Source organism: Pongo pygmaeus, chromosome 3, assembly GCF_028885625.2.
Source record: "Pongo pygmaeus isolate AG05252 chromosome 3, NHGRI_mPonPyg2-v2.0_pri, whole genome shotgun sequence".
Classification (NCBI taxonomy): Eukaryota; Metazoa; Chordata; class Mammalia; order Primates; family Hominidae; genus Pongo; species Pongo pygmaeus.
In genome coordinates, this window is record NC_072376.2 from 56,024,109 (window position 1) to 56,041,737 (window position 17,629).

The 17,629-nt window shown below is 33.6% G+C and overlaps 1 protein-coding gene across 23 annotated transcripts in view; it reads right to left on the bottom strand.

The window, feature by feature from the left end:
* Window positions 1-17,629, bottom strand: part of ADGRL3 (adhesion G protein-coupled receptor L3) — an 849,533-nt gene that overhangs the window by 756,173 nt on the left and 75,731 nt on the right. The window lies entirely within an intron of this gene.

A 17,629-nucleotide genomic window follows, 5' to 3' on the forward strand; every position in this document is an offset into this window, starting at 1 on the left:
AGTTACTTGCTCTAGGTAACATAATTAGGAAGGTCAGAGCTAGGATTTAAATCTATTCCCACATTGGTTGACCTTTCCCCAAAGCTCACTGCTTGCTATATCAGAATTCTCATTAACAGATTTGTAGTTGGATTAGCTTATTAAAAAGTGAGTTTACAAATATTCTATGCTTTATTCTAGGTATTATCAGCAAATGTAGCATTAATCAAAACATTTTCATCTGAATCTATTAATTTCTGATTAACAAAGGCAGCTGTGACATGGAACACATAAGTAGGCATTTACTAATACATGCAGCACAGTTGTATATATCATAACTAAAATAAGTCATGTCTGAAATCTGAGTACTTCAGCTACTTATATATTTCCATTTACAGTTAAAGTACAGTTTTGATATCATTGTGAGAGCATGAAAATAAGTGCATTTTAGAATTGTGTGAACAACTGCTTTTAAATCACAGGGTTTACAGGCAAAATCAAGAAAGCTTTGTTCAACAACCATATTTAATATAAACCTAGCAGAAATCATGTTTTATGCAGATCCCTATCAATAGGCTGTGGTAATGATGGTTTAAAACACAAAAGAGGAAAGAGAATCGTATACTCTCCACTCTCTGTGTCTGCGCTCTTCCTTCTGGTGAGTTTGCTTCCCGGCTCTTTTCCTCTCAATACACTCAGAACTTGAGTTTGACTTTGGTGTCTTCCACTTCACAAAACCTCCAGCTGCTACACAACGTGTCTCAGCAGTTCACCAACTCTGCTCCCTGCTCAGCCCTGCTCTGCTAAGGCAAGGGTTCAGTATTTGATAACTAGCTATAGGTGGGACTGAAACAGAGGAAGCAAAGACGACGATTAACCTGAATAGTCTGTGAAATCCCTTTTTATGTTCCTTTGAGGCCTCAAATTGGACAGGCGATCTTAGGAAATTACAGCTCAGAAGATATACTCAAGCCACTCAGGTATGCATTTTGTTAAAAATCACTCTTAGTTTTGGTCAAGAAGGTTCTATTTGCCTTCCCAGTGGTGCAATCTGAAGGGGAACATTTTGAGAATAGGCATCAAAAAGAACATAAAAAGCATCTAAGATCTCCACCTTTGCAAACAAGATTATTTCCTGCCTTCCAGCTTCCCAATGGCTTTCAAGATTTTCTTTCTTTGACTCCAGGTCTCTAAATTTGGTATTGACAAAGAAAGCCCCCAGGTAGATGCTCTGGTATTTGTGTTATTCACTCTAGTACGACCATGCATCGGATGCATAGCACAGTCATATGCACTGTTGGCAGTCTTTAAACTGGCAAGTTAAAGTCCAAATTATGAATAAACAGTTACACATACACACATGGCATGTTTCTATATAAACAAAAGATAATTACATGCATGTACAAGCTAGCTACCTAGCTGAACAATAATCTGGTTCCCAGACACTATCAGTCTCTTTCATATAAGTTGTAGTTAATATTACTAGTTTCACAGCTATAGCCTCAAAACTCCCAGAGATTGTTTTGTTATTATACTCATTTTTATCATCACATTTAGAATACTTTCCCATTGAAGTAAACACACAAGATTAAATTTACTTTCTTTCCCAGGATATTTTATACTTCAGTCCTAATGGAAAAGGAATATGTTTCAGGAAAGCTTAAGGTTATAGTTTTAATTATGAAGTGATTTAGGTCCTCTATAAGTTGCACCTGCTCTATTTATTGAGGTTCATGCTGACTTCAGTATTAATTGTTGCTGTATACTTTTGACCCTACAAACCTTATACCATCAATGAGCACTACACAATTTCTATATCATTTGTTTTCCCATAATATGTGGAATATTTTCTCCTTCCTTTTAATAGTGATTTAAAATGCCATGACTTTTTAAAAAATCATTGTTTAAAATGGACACTTTCAACAAAGAAAAGCAGCGCATCATCAGCCTGTAAAAATTATCATACCATAAAATGTAAAGACCCAGCCTAAAGAATGCATACTAGATGTAACAGAAACAAAATATTCTCCCAAAATGTGATAATAATTATACTCTTCTTCGCATATAGAATGTCTCCATTTTATATTAATACTTCTGTCTCAACAGCAGTTTTTTATAAACTAAGAACAGTATAAGGACAATTTAATACTTTCCATGAGAAACTACTGTTCAGCTTCTGTATTAAACCATTCATTCATTTTCTCTCTCTCACTCTTTCTCTCTATATATAAATAAATATTTTATATATATATGTATATATACAGTCTTCCCTTCATATCCAAGGAAGTGGTTCCAGGACCACCATCCCCCAACTCCAGGATACCAGAATTCACAAATGCTTAATTCCCTTATATAAAAAGCTGTGATATTTGCATATATCCATGTATATCGTCCCATATACTTTGTCACCTCTAGATTACTTACAATACCTAATACATTGTAAATGCTACATGAATCATTGTTACACCGTATTGTTTTATATTTGTATTATTTTTATCATTGTACTGTTATTTTCAATTTTTTTCCCAAATATTTTTGATTCTTGGTTGGTTGAATTCATGAATGTGGAATCCATGGACACAGAGGGGTGTGTGTGTGTGTGTGTGTGTGTGTGTGTGTGTGTGTGTGTGTGTGTGTGTGTGTGTGTGTGTGTGTGTGTGTGTGTGTGTGTGTGTGTGTGTGTGTGTGTGTGTGTGTGTGTATTGATCCAGGCAAAATCTTAGGCCTTTAAAATTCAAAATACGTATAGCAAAGTTCTTTAAAACTGAAAATAAACATAGAAAATGTCTTAATAAGGAACCATAATGGCATGGGCAGTAATCTTTCCTTCACCAATTTGTAACTTACCCTTTCAGTCAAGATTAGTATTTTCACTAGTGACCACAAGTAACTTAAAAGATAGCAATCCAGTTTTTTAAAAAATCAAACATTCACATTTTTAAGAGCTCATTCATTTTTAATATTTTGCATTTATAATATATTGCATTATTCTTATCTAGAAGTATGAGAAACTAAAAAATCATAACATGCCACTGGATAAACATGAAATTAATCAGTAGTTAACCTGGTCAGGGTCTAACACATTGTAAATAAAAGAACATATGAAGACTAAAATTAATTTCCTTCCTTTCCTTTCCTTTTCTTCCTTTCCCCCTTCCCCTTCCCCCTCCGCTTCCCTTCTCCTTCCTTCCTTCCTTCCTTCCTTTACATTGAGATGGTCTCACTCTGTTACCCAGGCTGGAATGCAGTGGTACAATTATAGCTTACTGCAGCCTCAACCTCCTGGGCTCAATTGTTCCTCCCACTTCAGCCTCCCAAAATGCTGGGATTACAGGCATAAGCCACCACACCTGGCTAAAATAATTTAAATGTTATCCTTATGTTCCTTAATGTTGTGCGTGCACATGTGCTTAAACATAAACAAACAGTGAGAAAGATAGAATATAAGCCACTACATTAAGTTTATAACGATATGACAATGTAATAAATTAGAATGCTAAATTTCATAAGTATTTTAATTTATTAATCAACCTAACCATATGTTCTGATAATATATGAATGCCAAGTCCAATAGGTCATCAACTCTAAATTAATCTCAGATAAATTTCATAAAGATTATAAAAGTTGTGGCTGATTAGTATGGATAGGTTCAAAATGTGGTACTAATCAACATGATTCAATGATCCAAATACAATTATGGAGCCTAGTATATGTTCAAAGCTTTTTGTAAGTATGATCTAATAGCTAGTGGACACACAAAGACCCACAATACTTTCTTCATAGGGGAGGTATGTTCTGTTTATTTGTTTTCCATTTTTCAAGAGATAACTTTACGTTTAAGTATCTCTTCCGTAAGATTCAGAAATCAAATTATAATGACAAGTGCTAACAGCTACTAAGTGCTTACCATATTTTAAGCACTATGCTACAGATTTACATGGGTAATTTTGTTTAACCTTCGTAACAGCCATTGTACAGAAGAGTAACCTGAGAAACCAGTGGCCCAGGGTCACACAGCTTGTAAGTAGTGAGCCGGGTTTTCTGCCTAGACATTCTGCCTTTAGTGTCCTCTTACTATCTCCTTATATTATGCCAGAATCCCTACTTCGGCTTTTGTATTTATTTAAATTTGCCCAACCTGAACAAAGATAACATAATCATGTAGAAAATCCTTGGTACATCAATATCCAATTATTTGCCTAGTTAAAAGCTTGGAAACATGGATTCAGAATATTTCTCATTCTGATGGCATAAGAGAGAAAAAAACAATTACCTTAGACCTTAACTCTAAACGGGTGCCTTACTATATTATAAATTATGACTATGCCATAAAGGCGTACATTATTGTCATATACATTATTGCCAAATACATTATTGCCATAATGTATATTCCTATAATCTACTACGCAGTATGTTAATAGTCTTCTAATGTTGGAAGTGACCAGTGAAACAAAATTATTCATGTCATAATTATTTATGTTTGGTACAATTATAAATATCTTATTAATCAGATACAAAGTGAGAAAAGGAGAAAGATGGTATGAAACACAATAAGCAGAGGAGAGGCTAATATTTTAGGGTGAAATATTTAAGGTGAAAATATATCTAGCATCTCTTACATATAGCCCTCATGAATACATACCTTAAGTAGACAGATAGCCAGTCACGCCTGTTAGAATTTATGAAAGAAGAAAAGTGTAGGAATAGGAAATGAAAGAAAAATATGATAAGTCTGTGTCAAGTTACTAGAATTCCTCAGCTGTGCTACATCACAGAAATTTATACCCTCCACATTGCGTTATCTTATATACGTATATCTAGGTATCTTGTGTGTGTATATATAAATATATGTATAATTTTACTTTAAATTTTACATTATTAATTTATTTTGACCCATCCTGTTTCTGAACCATTACTGCCCTGGTTGAAGAAGCGTGCCAGTATAACAAATTTAGTATAACCAGTTCTGTTATATGAAATATTTGACTAAAATGGCACTGTCCTAAAAATTTAGAACCGCTGAAAAGCTCAAGAACTAAACCAGAGAAATGGATCTCAATGCAAAGTTTTCAGTATGAGACCAACCTCTTACTTACATGCCTCTATATAAAACAAAGGGAACGATCTCTTATTTACTTTAAACAGTTTTGGGAAACATTGCCCATACAACTATTCTCAAAACCATAGAAACTGAAAAATTCACATATGCATTTACCAGCCTGTCTTGTAGCTAGGAAATATTATGTAACCTAGTCCTAGGTAATAATATATAAAGAGAGTGCTTGAAAACTTCTGAAAACCATTTATTCAATTCACTATATTCTATCTTTGAGTGTTGTTACGTCAAGACCTGATGTGAAGATACCTGAAAGCCATCTTAACCAGAGATTTTAAAAAAACAACAGCGACAAAGCAGCAACTACCAACCAAAGATTTTGAAAAGAGCGTTGGTCCTTGATGATTCAATTTCAAGGCCAAACCATCACAGGGACCACTTTGGAAGTAATATTAAGTAAACAAGTATCCTTTTAGTTAATGCTAATGGTTAGCTTGGTTTTCTGTTATGTATAGCCAAAAGCATTCTACATGATTAAGCCAGAAGTATCTATTTAGTGAAATAAAAATACCTTAGGGAGAGAGTAAGGGATGTTATTTAGTGAGGGGAGGAACATTACAAGGAGAAAGCATAAAACAGTTTTCTCAGTGAAAATGCCCCTCTCCCAACAGACCTGGGTTTGGGGGATGTCCAAAAGAATTGTATTAGATACTGTTCCAGTTATGGTGTTCAATTTCATTTTATCCAATACACTGGCTGGATGTAGTATTATGAACAAAAAGATCCTAAAAGTAAGGGGAAGAGAGTGAATGTTAATGTTCAAAAGCATAAAACTTTAAGCTAAGGCCCACTCAACCCATAGGTAGTCTCAATGACCATGAGTTCCATGAATATTTGTTATTTTTTGCCCCTGAATTTGTTATGTTTTCCAAACAGTACCCCGAATTTCCTAGCCATGGGAAATTGGTCTCACACCCATCCAGGGATAAGTCTTGATTGAGTTAGGGCAATTAGTACATGTCATCTTCATGGCACTCCAGATGGATTAGGATACACACACTCTCCAAATCAAGCCAGTCAGACCCAATAACATGAATCCTGGGACTTTTATAAAACAAAATGGGGAGCCAACTTTTCTCCTTTCTATCAGAATTTTAAAGATTTTACATTTCTATGCCCTTGATTGTCAGACTGAAAGCTACATACAGAATTCATTTATAGTTTGGTAATGCACATAAACAGTAACATTTATTTAAACAATTGTTTTCCAATAGTATAAAAATAGTAAATTAAATGATCTCCTATCCCTCATTGTGAACACTTTTTTCATTTGGGTAATTTTTCTACTGTTTTAAAGGCATATTAAAGTTATCCTCACCAGACAAGTAAAGTGCAATAAAATGGAAATGTCGATATGTTAGAACAGGATAGGTCACCTTTAACAACATCATCAAATGTATTTTTACTCTTGCAGGCAATACCACAGCATAGAAAGAGACTATATTAGTATTATTAAAATTAGCATTACTAAAATCCTAAAGTATTCAAGAAGTCAGATGGTCTTCACTGCAGTACCCTTCTATGATATGATTACAAAAACTGTAAACATTGTGTACTTGGACTGTTTCTATCTTGGTGTGGTAAAAAGTATTTTCTACTCAAGTACAGAGAACATGGAATCTTCTACATACTGAAAATCCCTACCACGAAAAAATCCCTTATTTATTGGTGATGTTAATCATTAAACATGAGTCAGTGAAAGCTGGATACTGTTTTGTTTTTCTTATAAACTGACAGAAGCCTTTGACTTCCATAATTACTAAAAAATATAGATACCCTGATTACCAAAAATTTAAAAATAATTTAAAATTTGAAAAGAGAAAATGTATATACAACTAGTGACCTCTAAGAAAAGAAATGTAAGGATTTTGTAATTATTAAAGAAAGATGATTCCCAAGATTATACATTAGAAATTGTGTGTGTGGTCCCTTTTCTCATGTCATTCACGTTAGGGCCTCTAAAAAAAATACTGTTTTTTCAAAATATCAATGAATATGATAAATTTACATAAAAATTTACAACTATCCACAAGGTTTATCTCGATATATAAAAGGAAAAAAATCATGTCAAACTGAATTATTATATTTATTTGCACAATCTCCCAATTACTGAGTAATGATATATAATTCACCAATTTGCTTTAGTTATATAGATACTATCTCAAAGTCAGACTGAATTTATCTTCTCATGTAATGACTTATGCCAATATCTCAACTGCTGTAAAATATTCTAGAAAAAAAATTTAAGTTTTACTCTCAAAGAAATATAAATGACTATAAAAAAATCAAACATCCTTTTAAAATTTCACTGCTAATGTCAGCTAGCTGGCATGATGAGGTGAAAATCTCAATTGCTGAAAAAGATACTAAACAAGTGACTCCATACTCTAAAATTAAAAAAAAAAAAAAACCCTCATTGCTCTCTGAGGATTACATGAATTTGGCAGGTAACCCATGTGAATTATTCTATGGGTTCAAATAATGGAGCCAAAAAGATAAATCAAGTTTTAAATAATTATATTTTTAAAAATATACAATATATCCTTATGCCAAGATACTGTGAAACAACTGACCACAAAAAGGATTAATTTTATAGCAGAATAAATCAAAATATTTTAATATATTTAAGATCTAGTTTCATTTTTAAATGATTCTGAGAGAATGAAACACTTTTCTGTAGCTCTCCTTTGCATGAGTTGGAGGGGAAAAAAAAGTAAAGTAGAAACCTATGTCAAAGCTGTCAAGTATAAGCAAGTGATTCCTTTTTAAATTTTCTAACAGGAATTAGCCTCCTCTCTATTCATATCTGGTACTATATTAAGTGAATTCAAGTTCACAGGCCTGTAAGGAGAGCACCAAAAGGACAAAGCATTTCACAAAATATACGACAATTTTTAGGACAATGCCAGGTTCAAAATTGGGTTCCTTTAAACCCCTAACTAAACAAAGAATAGATTAAAAGTGAAGTTAGAGTACACATGCTTTCCTTTGTTTACAACAATGCCTGTCTTGAATCACTGTATTTTACCAAGTGGCACAGAACAGCTTTGAGGATACTAACCCATGACTGTGGGGCAACGCTACTAAAAAAATATATAAATACATGAGAACCAACCTAAATGGATTTGCAACCTAAGCAGATGGTTGAGAAACCGAGGAAAAATATTAAGAGAATCATTTTAGAAAATGTATTTCCTCAAATTTAAGATCAAGAAAATTACTGAAGTAGTTGACTTGAAACACAGAACAGCATCCCAGATATGAAAACTAAAACCATATATATCTGCCCTCCCATTTGTCAATAAATATTTGATAATTTTATGCAGTAAGCTAAATCTATAATTTAATTTGTTAAAGGCTTATAAAATTTGTCCAAGTGGTAAAAACTTTTACTGTAATTAGCACCCAGTGATACTGTATTTTTTATGTCTGATATACTAGTTGGTTAAAGCATTATTCAAAATAAAGCCAGGGTCATATTTTTTTCTTTCTCTACAGATTAAGTAGTTTCACTCTCATTACAACACTCCATATCCAAGTAACTACCTGTGGCCAACCATCTCACAAATACATACTTTTGGACATTAAGATCAATAAGTATATTATAGAATGATTTTAAACAAAGATTGGTAACATACATGAAAAAAACAAACAGCAGGGATTAAGAGGGAAGGATAATTTGAATGACATGAAGAAAGGAAAGGAGAAAAGGAGAAGAGAAAGTAAGGAAAAGAGGCATGAAAAATATCTTTGTTGATTTATATATATAGATTATTTTCCATTTTTATTTTCCACCCCCTCCCCCACAAGATAATGCAATTTCACCATTTGTTTAGGTATTTTAAGAAAGCACACAACCAATCCTAAAATTTTCATTACCAATGTCCAATTATTTTGATACCTAGACAAAGCTTTCTCATAAAAATTTAAACCATATTTTTAAAACATGAACATCAAATGTATTTAGTAATAAAAAACTCTCTACATACATTTACACAGAAAAGAGATATTTCTGGATTAGTCATTAATATGTAGCTTACAAATGATATGTGGTAGGAAGCCTTGGTAAACAGTAGGTGCTAAACTTTTATCTAAATTTGTCATATAATTTTCTGTACCTAGTGGTGTAGGCTTTATTGGTTAGATCAGGCAATTATAAAACAAGAAACTGTCCACTGTTTCTTGTAGCAGCACTAAAAGCAATGGAATAACCTGATGCTGATATTTCAGAAGGGAAATAAGTTGTCTCAGTTGTTAAGGAAGTTGAGTCTATGTTTTGAGTAAGTTAATACTCTATCAATGTGTTGCAATGTGATGGTGAGTTGCTACCTCTAAAGAAGTAACAACTTCTTCAAAGTCAAAGGTATCTCTCACTTTAGAAGGCCTCTCTCACTTATATGACTGCAAATTAATGCATGTTTGGGCAGTTGTTTGTAAGGTATCTGGAGTTAAGAACATAAGTATCCCTTTACATCAATTAAGACGCCATGGAAGAAAATTGGACTGGGCAGGTTATTTTATCAAGGACAAACTATCCAAAGTGCACTGGGATCCATTAGGTACTTGGTTCACAAACACAAGGACTACAACCTTGTGATTGTGTATGCAAGCAGGTATCGTTACATAGTTATATAATTAAATTGAGGGGGATGTTCTAGAATGTGGACCTTAATACTATAAATCATTTCAATGTAAAGAGAGATAGGGACTTTGGGCAGGGCCCTTTCAAATTTGGGCAAAAATGCAGGGACAATCAGGTGCTTAAAATACTCTACTTGGTAAGGTAAACTGGCCCGGCTATTTGCAAACAGGGTAAGAAGCTAGAAGACCCCGAGGATAAATTTAGTCTCTGAGATATGAGAGTTATTTAATAACATAGTAATTTGTAAGTTACTATGTCGTGTTTTTTCCCTTTATCCTTGAACTTGAATAAAGTCTGAACCATCAGATCTGCACTTTGGAGAACTGAAGAAACAATCTGTACCATTTCTGAAATGAAGTTGCAAATGAGCAGAGTGGTGTCCCTCATTTCCAAAGGCCAGAGTTAGTGACAAAATTTGTGATCAAAAGAGCTGAGAAGACAGGCTGGGCAAATCTCACTAATGTCATCAGCATATGAAGCAGCTATTGAAAAAAGGAATGAAAAGAGAAATAGAAAAAGATGGAATTGAAGAACCTGAGGTCCTATTCTTGAACACAGTTGAGAAAGCTCCCAGAAAAACTCTCAGTTCTTAGGGATCAATTTTTTGTGGGTGCTAATTTTTAGCCATCAAGTTAGCAGTGGCTGCGGTGACCATAAAACAGAAGTTTGAGTTAAACATTTGTTACTCACAGAGAAAACATGAACACAAAGGGAACAGAGAGGAATATTTTATCTTTCTAAATTACAACAAGCAGTGTGTAATACAATTACTCATGACCTTGTAGAAACCCTTCTAAAGTGTGATCTGCTAGTTAGCTAAACATAACCTTCCATTCTGGACTCTTAATGTTCTGTTTGCCATAAGAATGTATTACAAAGGAAGAACCACGTAGATAAAAATATATCTGAACTATGATCAAACAAAGAAGGCTTGATATCCACTGTGAGAATTCTATATGTCATATTAGGAGGAGGGTCTTCACATTTGAAGTTTTCCGATGGATAACAAAAACTCTGGGTCTGTCAGGTAACAATGAACAAAATATTAATAACTACTGGCTGTCATGCTCTATGAATAAGTTTAAACTGTTTAACTGAAATTTATTTAATTTTCATTGTGAATCTAAAGATCAGTATCAAACCTCAACTACAGAACTGTGAAATATGAGATTTTATTTTTTTCAGTGCTATTCATTTTAAATCTGTTACCAATATTCACACTCAGTAAACAATTCTAGGCAATGTAAAAGAAGATAAAAAGATCTGTATGTATAGGAACTAAAAAAGATTTACTATGTTTAGTAAAAAAAAAAGTTAGCATCCCTTTAATGAAGCCACAAGTCATCCAAAAAAATGGCTTAAAAAACTCATAAAATGTTATGGTTGTTAAAGACCTTCAAAAGCATTATAAATCTAACTTCCTGCCTCCAAAAGCCAACTTCCCACTATACTACACTACCACATGTGCAAAAAACCCACACACAAAATTATCTTATATGAATATTAAAGTGGTTACAAATCAATCAATTTAATAACCAAATGCGGATTTTAAATCTGATGTAAAATGTGATATAAAACCTCATTATAGAGCCCTGAATTTGATCTTGTGAAAGTAGCAGTTTAACATGGTCTTTAAATTTATGAGACTTACCTTTTTCAATCTTCTTTAGCTGAAAATTCTATTATCAGCTGCCATACTTTAGAGAAAGAATGAAAGCATATAAATAGCATTCTTTACAGACTACTCATGAAGCCTCCTTAGAACTTGAAAATACGCAAATTAGTATTCTCAGCTTCATCTCAATGAATGATTAGAGGAGACTGAAGTTATCAGTTTTTATTTTATTATATTTAATTTTATGACAATATTCCCTATTAGCAGAAACGAAAAGCAGAAGTCATTCTATACAGAATCTTGATAGCAAAATGAAAGACAAGTTAGATATAGTTCCCACAGCTAGAGGAGCTAGAGACAGAGCCAAGTGCCCTACCAGTACAGAGAAACAAAATGAGTGGTTTGGAAGGTATATTCACATTGGTGAATCTAGAAAGATGATGTTGATGAGATAAACTGAAAAGACTTTCTAAACTTTAAAAACTATTTTTAAATATAATACTTCCAATTTTAAAATGTTCTTTTCCAAATCAATGTTATGGTTTTGTCTAATAAAAGAAATAATAGAATACTGCACAGGAAGATTTTAACAAGACAAGCAACTAATGCTCAGTCAAGGCCAGCTAACATCCTGGATCTAAAAACGAAATTCTACTGATTTACTTTGCCCTAATCTCTCCTGCATTTGCTTCATGGCCATAAGGCATCTAGAAGGAATCAAAGGGAAGGAGTACCTTAATCTGAAGATTCAGAAGTATAAATTCTGCCTTCTCTTCCACACCTGTTAGTAACTTAATGCTTCATCCAGGAATAAAGTCCCCATAGCCATTTTTAGTGATTAACAATTTCTAAATGCAATAAAATAAAGCTACCTGCAAGCTTGTAAGTCCTCTTAAAATATTTAGTTCTCATTAGAGAGTACAATTTTATGTGCGAGAGATTTTACTCTTGGGGTACCCAAAGGTTAGGTCAGAGAAATATTGTGAGATAACAAATGGAAGCTTACAAGTAAAAAAGCTTTAAAAAAAAAAATAGCAGCGATGGACAAAGCTAAAAATCTGGATGTGAATATTATAATTTTGCTGGTCTTTGGGATGGCACCCCATTTGGTACTACCTTTTTAAAATGGCTACTCTCTTAAAAAAAAAACTATTACCTTTTTTAAAAAACTGAAAATAGTTTTATTACTTTGATGATAAGGCAATATTTGTCAACCTTGAAAATTTAGGCATATATATGAATATATATATGATAAATACCAGTAATTACTGGAAGTATTAACTAATATATATGATAAATACCAGAAATTACTTGAAGCATAACATTTTGAGGCATAATATTCCAGAACTTTATATATTATTATATCTACCTATCAATATGTTTCATCAAAAAAAATTAGGTCATATTAGGTGACTGATTCATCTTTCTCGTTCCATAAAATACCACAGCTATTTTCCAGGTCAGTGAGTGTAAATCTTGTATCAACACTTTTAAATGTTGCAAAGCGTTTTGCTAAGTGGATATATTACAATATATTTATCTATCTTTTTTTGTTAGACATATGAGTTAATTCTAATATCTTGCTATTAAAATATGCATCCTTACATGAACTTCTGAAGTTAATTATTTCCTTTTAAAAAGATGTTAGATACATTTTTAATCATTAAATAATAACAATCTTGTAATTTAGAAAGCCAATCTACTCTGAAATAATTTTCTCAGGAAAAATAATTTCAGACAATACAAAGCTATCATTTGGGGAAGGAAATTTTCATTTAACATTATCCTATGTTTAATTTCTATTACCTCTCCAAAAACAACATGGTGTACTTAAAGGTAATCTAGTATACTAGGTGTGTTAGGGAGAAGAAATAACACCTTTTACAGCAACCTCTTTTATTTTCATTAATTTATACTTCTTCTTGAAAATAAAGGCCAGGGGCAGTGGCTCACACCTGAAATCCCAGCACTTTGGGAGGCCAAGGTGGGTGAATCATGAGGTCAGGAGACCGAGACCATCCTGGCCAATGTGGTGAAACCCGTCTCTACTAAAAATACAAAAATTAGCCAGGCATGGTGGCGTGCTCCTGTAGTCTCAGCTACTCAGGAGGCCGAGTCAGGAGAATCGCTTGAACCTGGGAGGTGGAGGTTGCAGTGAGCTGAGATCACGCCACTGCACTCCAGCCTGGGCAACAGAGCTAGACTTGGTCTCCAAAAAAAAAAAAAAGAAAAGAAAATAATTTAACCAATTTAAGAAATAAATAAATTGCCTGGGTTTGTATTTCCTCTATTAGTGACAACCTTTTCTGGGATGAAGGTACCACAACACTTCTCACAGTACATTCCTATGTATTTGTACATTTGATATAGAAGTATCAACCAGCTACTACTACCCATTAAGTAGTTGCAACAAATATTTACCCTTATTTTGCAGACAGGGAAACTTTGGCCAAAGAGGTTAAGTGACTTGGCCATATCTCATATTTATCAATAGAACATCTAAGAATAATGCACTTGATATCAATTTCCTGAATTTTATACATATAGAATTTTATACATATAGAATCATAGATGTGGCCTTAGATAGCATAAAGTCCAACTATATCTTATAGATGAAGGGCTAGCTGTAATTTTTTAGGTCTGAACTTAAATGCTGTCTATTTAAAGATGCTTCCCTTGACCACACTCTCAAAAGGAAATCTCTCCTGTTATAATATTCACATAAGGTGCTCAGCAAACATATTTTGAATGGATGAATGGGAAGACACTAACCTGGATGATAGGAAAAAATGAATCTTATTCAGAGAACCTAGCATTCACCTAAACTAGTATTCAGAGAAACTAATAGATGCAAAACAAAATACTAGTCAGAAATGTCAATGAATACCCAATTTTGATATAGCACTTTACTTACAAGTAAACTAAGTATCAGTAGTAATACCCGTTTGGCTTCAAAACTCAGTCCAAACAGATCCATATTTTTAAAGTATCTGCCCCTAAGCTGAAATATTACAACTTCCATTATCACATAATGCAATATCCTTTTTGAAACCTGTCTAGACAGTCATGATCTGCTGGAGTCTGAAATATTTTTCTTTTATGATCATGAACAGACGTGGAGCAACAACATGTTTAAAGCACTAAATTGTAGACATACAAGGATTTTATTCCTAAAGGAGTTTTGCTCAACATGAATTAAGCATTGGCATGCCTGCATGCAAACCTACAAAATCTACAGTATAAATTAGGCTTTGATATTGTACTTGCTCCTATCTGTTCCTTTTTGTATATGTGCTCAAAACCATTTCTCAATACTGAAGTGCTTCTTTTGCCCCTTGAAGTAGTACCACGGCCAGGTGCGGTGGCTCACACCTGCAACCCCAGCACTTTGGGAGGCCAAGGCGGGTGGATCACTTGATGTCAGGAGTTCAAGAACAGCCTGGCCAACATGGTGAAACTCCGGTCTCTGATAAATATACAAAAAAATTAGTGGGCGTGGTGGTGCATGCCTGTAAACCCAGCTACTCAGGAGGCTGAGGTAGGAGAATCACTTGAACCCGGGAGGTGGAGAACACAGTGAGCTGAGATCATGCCACAGCACTCCAGCCTGAGCAACAGAGTGAGACTCCGTCTCAAAAAAGAAAGAAAGAAAAGAAAAAGAAATAGTACTGCAATGTTCGCTAAGATATTTTGGAATCTGACGTCATGTTTCTGATTTTCAACACTGAGACTACTACCAGAAATAGCATAGAAAACGTTTTAGTAGTTTCCTAAAAGCTAAAATTCAATTTGTTACTAGCTCATTAATTATTTTTGCTCAAAACTCCAGGGTTTTGATTGGAGGAGAAAATTCCCTTGAGGAAAAAAGAAATACTTTTAGATCTTAGCTGCATGTCTGTCAGGGAGCAAGAGAAAGGGCAGATGAAAGGGACAATCTTTTCAACATATAAACATGATTCATGCCATCACTATAGGCAGCCAAAGCCAGTTATAATAGGTTTTTTTCTTAAAAAAAATGAAAGGATCAGCTGTGTCTCAGTTGAACAATTTTAAGTATCAAGATCCAGGGGAAACATTACCCAATTTTACTTTAATCTGTTCTCTTAATTTCCTGACCAGCACTTTGGAAATTGTTGACTGCTCACAGTCACAAAGCCTTACAATGGAGAGTTTACCCAGCAGGTATAAATTCTTGGCTGGCTTCCCTCATGGGATTAGGTCATTACTGCTTCTTCTACAAGTCTGAGGATCTGTCTATATGCCAGTTAAGTGGCCACTCCTAATATTTACATTGCTAGGTCTAATATGAACAATAGCACTTATTTTTATAATTTATTATAAGCAATACAGCTTAAAATACATTTTGACACATATTAATTTATTTGATCCTCACAACAGTCTTTTCTGGCACATTGGATAGATATCGTTATCCTATTTTTATAAATGAAAGAGATGGATTTCAGGAAGGTTAAGTAAATTGTTCTGAACAACACAGCTGGCAAGGCGTGGCTCTGGAACTGGAATTAAGATCTTTAGACTCCTATTCAAGCATTTTTTTCCCACAATATCCCTGTGATTTTGGATTGTGGTTCTAGTCAGTTCTACACCAAGATGCTGACTCTACCTAAATAATTTAAATTTATTTAAACCTTGACCAAAAAAAGAGTATTTAAATAAGTAAATACGACATAAATAAATAAAATAAAATAAATAGGTTTAATGAGAAGGGGAGAATGGAACTAATATGTGTGTTTCTACCTGGGTCATGCCATATAATATGTACTTTTTATGTTATCTGCATTCATCAGACAAAGCAGTATGAAACATTTACTGAACTATTTTCATCTATGCACCATTCTAAAAATCGCATGTATAGCTCTAGTCCTTATAACTCGATCAGGCTTACATTATCATTCAGAAAATGTAGAACTTGAGGCTCAAGAGAATAAATCATTTATTGGTCCCAAATTATACATCGACTATGTGGCAATGTCAGAAACTGAACTTAGATGCCTGGCCCTAGTAATGTTTCAGGGAATATTATATATGTCTTACAAACTCCATCCATAGGTAGTCAGAAACCATCAAAAAAACACTTGCTAAAATTCAGACTTATCTTTTAAATAAACAAATGAAATAGGGGGTAGTTTCATTCTAATAGTTACAGTAGAAAATAAAAATTTAAGCTTGTACAGGACTTCAAGTTTCCAATTTCTTTTAATCATTAATTTTTGTATTCTCACAACAGTATCTGTTCTGTTTAATATTGGGTATTATGATGTCTACTCTGATAATATTGGGTATTATCCCTATTTTACAGATGAGCACAATATGAGTGTTAAGCAGTATGCCTAGGAATTCATGGTTAAATTTTTTTTATAAAAAATAAAAAGAATTAAAATGCAGGCTTTCTTTCTAAATTTTAGTTGTCTTCTTACTAAAGTCCCAGCTTGCAAAAAATAAAATGGGAAGACTGTCTAAACAAGAAAAATTAACTTGACTAAAATGAAGATCAGTTATAGTTTACTAATTGACAAAAATGAATTAGAAATGTACAGAAAGGATTCAAAAATCTATAACACAAAATGATTCCTTAAACACATCTGCGGAAATCCCACTAAACAATTTAGTACAGGAATTTCTAGCCCCAAAAGCCAAAACAAAGAGTAAATGTGATCAAAATCTATAAAATCATGACCAGCGACAATTCACTAAATTCATATATAGCAGAATTGAATGCTGTTCCTTTAAGTTTAAAGGAGGCAAATGTATAACAAATGAAAAGATATATTATCTATACTGCAAGCATTACACATAAAAACCCAAGAAGTCATACAGACAGAAATATAAATGGTTTAAAAGCATCTAGACTTATGGCTGACATACCTCTAATGGGGTTTGTCAGGGAAGCACTAGAGTAATGATGGGGAAAGAGCCTTCTTTGTTGAGGATGTCAACATATTGAAGATGTTGAGGAAACTATAATATATTCCTTTCTCCCCAGCAGCATGACCTTTATTTAATGGATTGGTTTTCAGAGTAAGATAATCAACTTCTTCTGTTTAGCAGCCTTTGCACCTAGGTACTTACTCTTCATTTCACCAGAATAACTCTACCGTCTTTCTGTTTGGGGCCTGCACCCTTATATCATGAACTCTGATGCCAGCTTATTGTCTTTTCACTAACGTCTTTCTTTGGCCTGTGCTACAGAGTCTGAGCTCTAATGCTTGGAAAAAATAATAAAATAAAAGTTGAGTCACAAATGTCTACTTCTTTA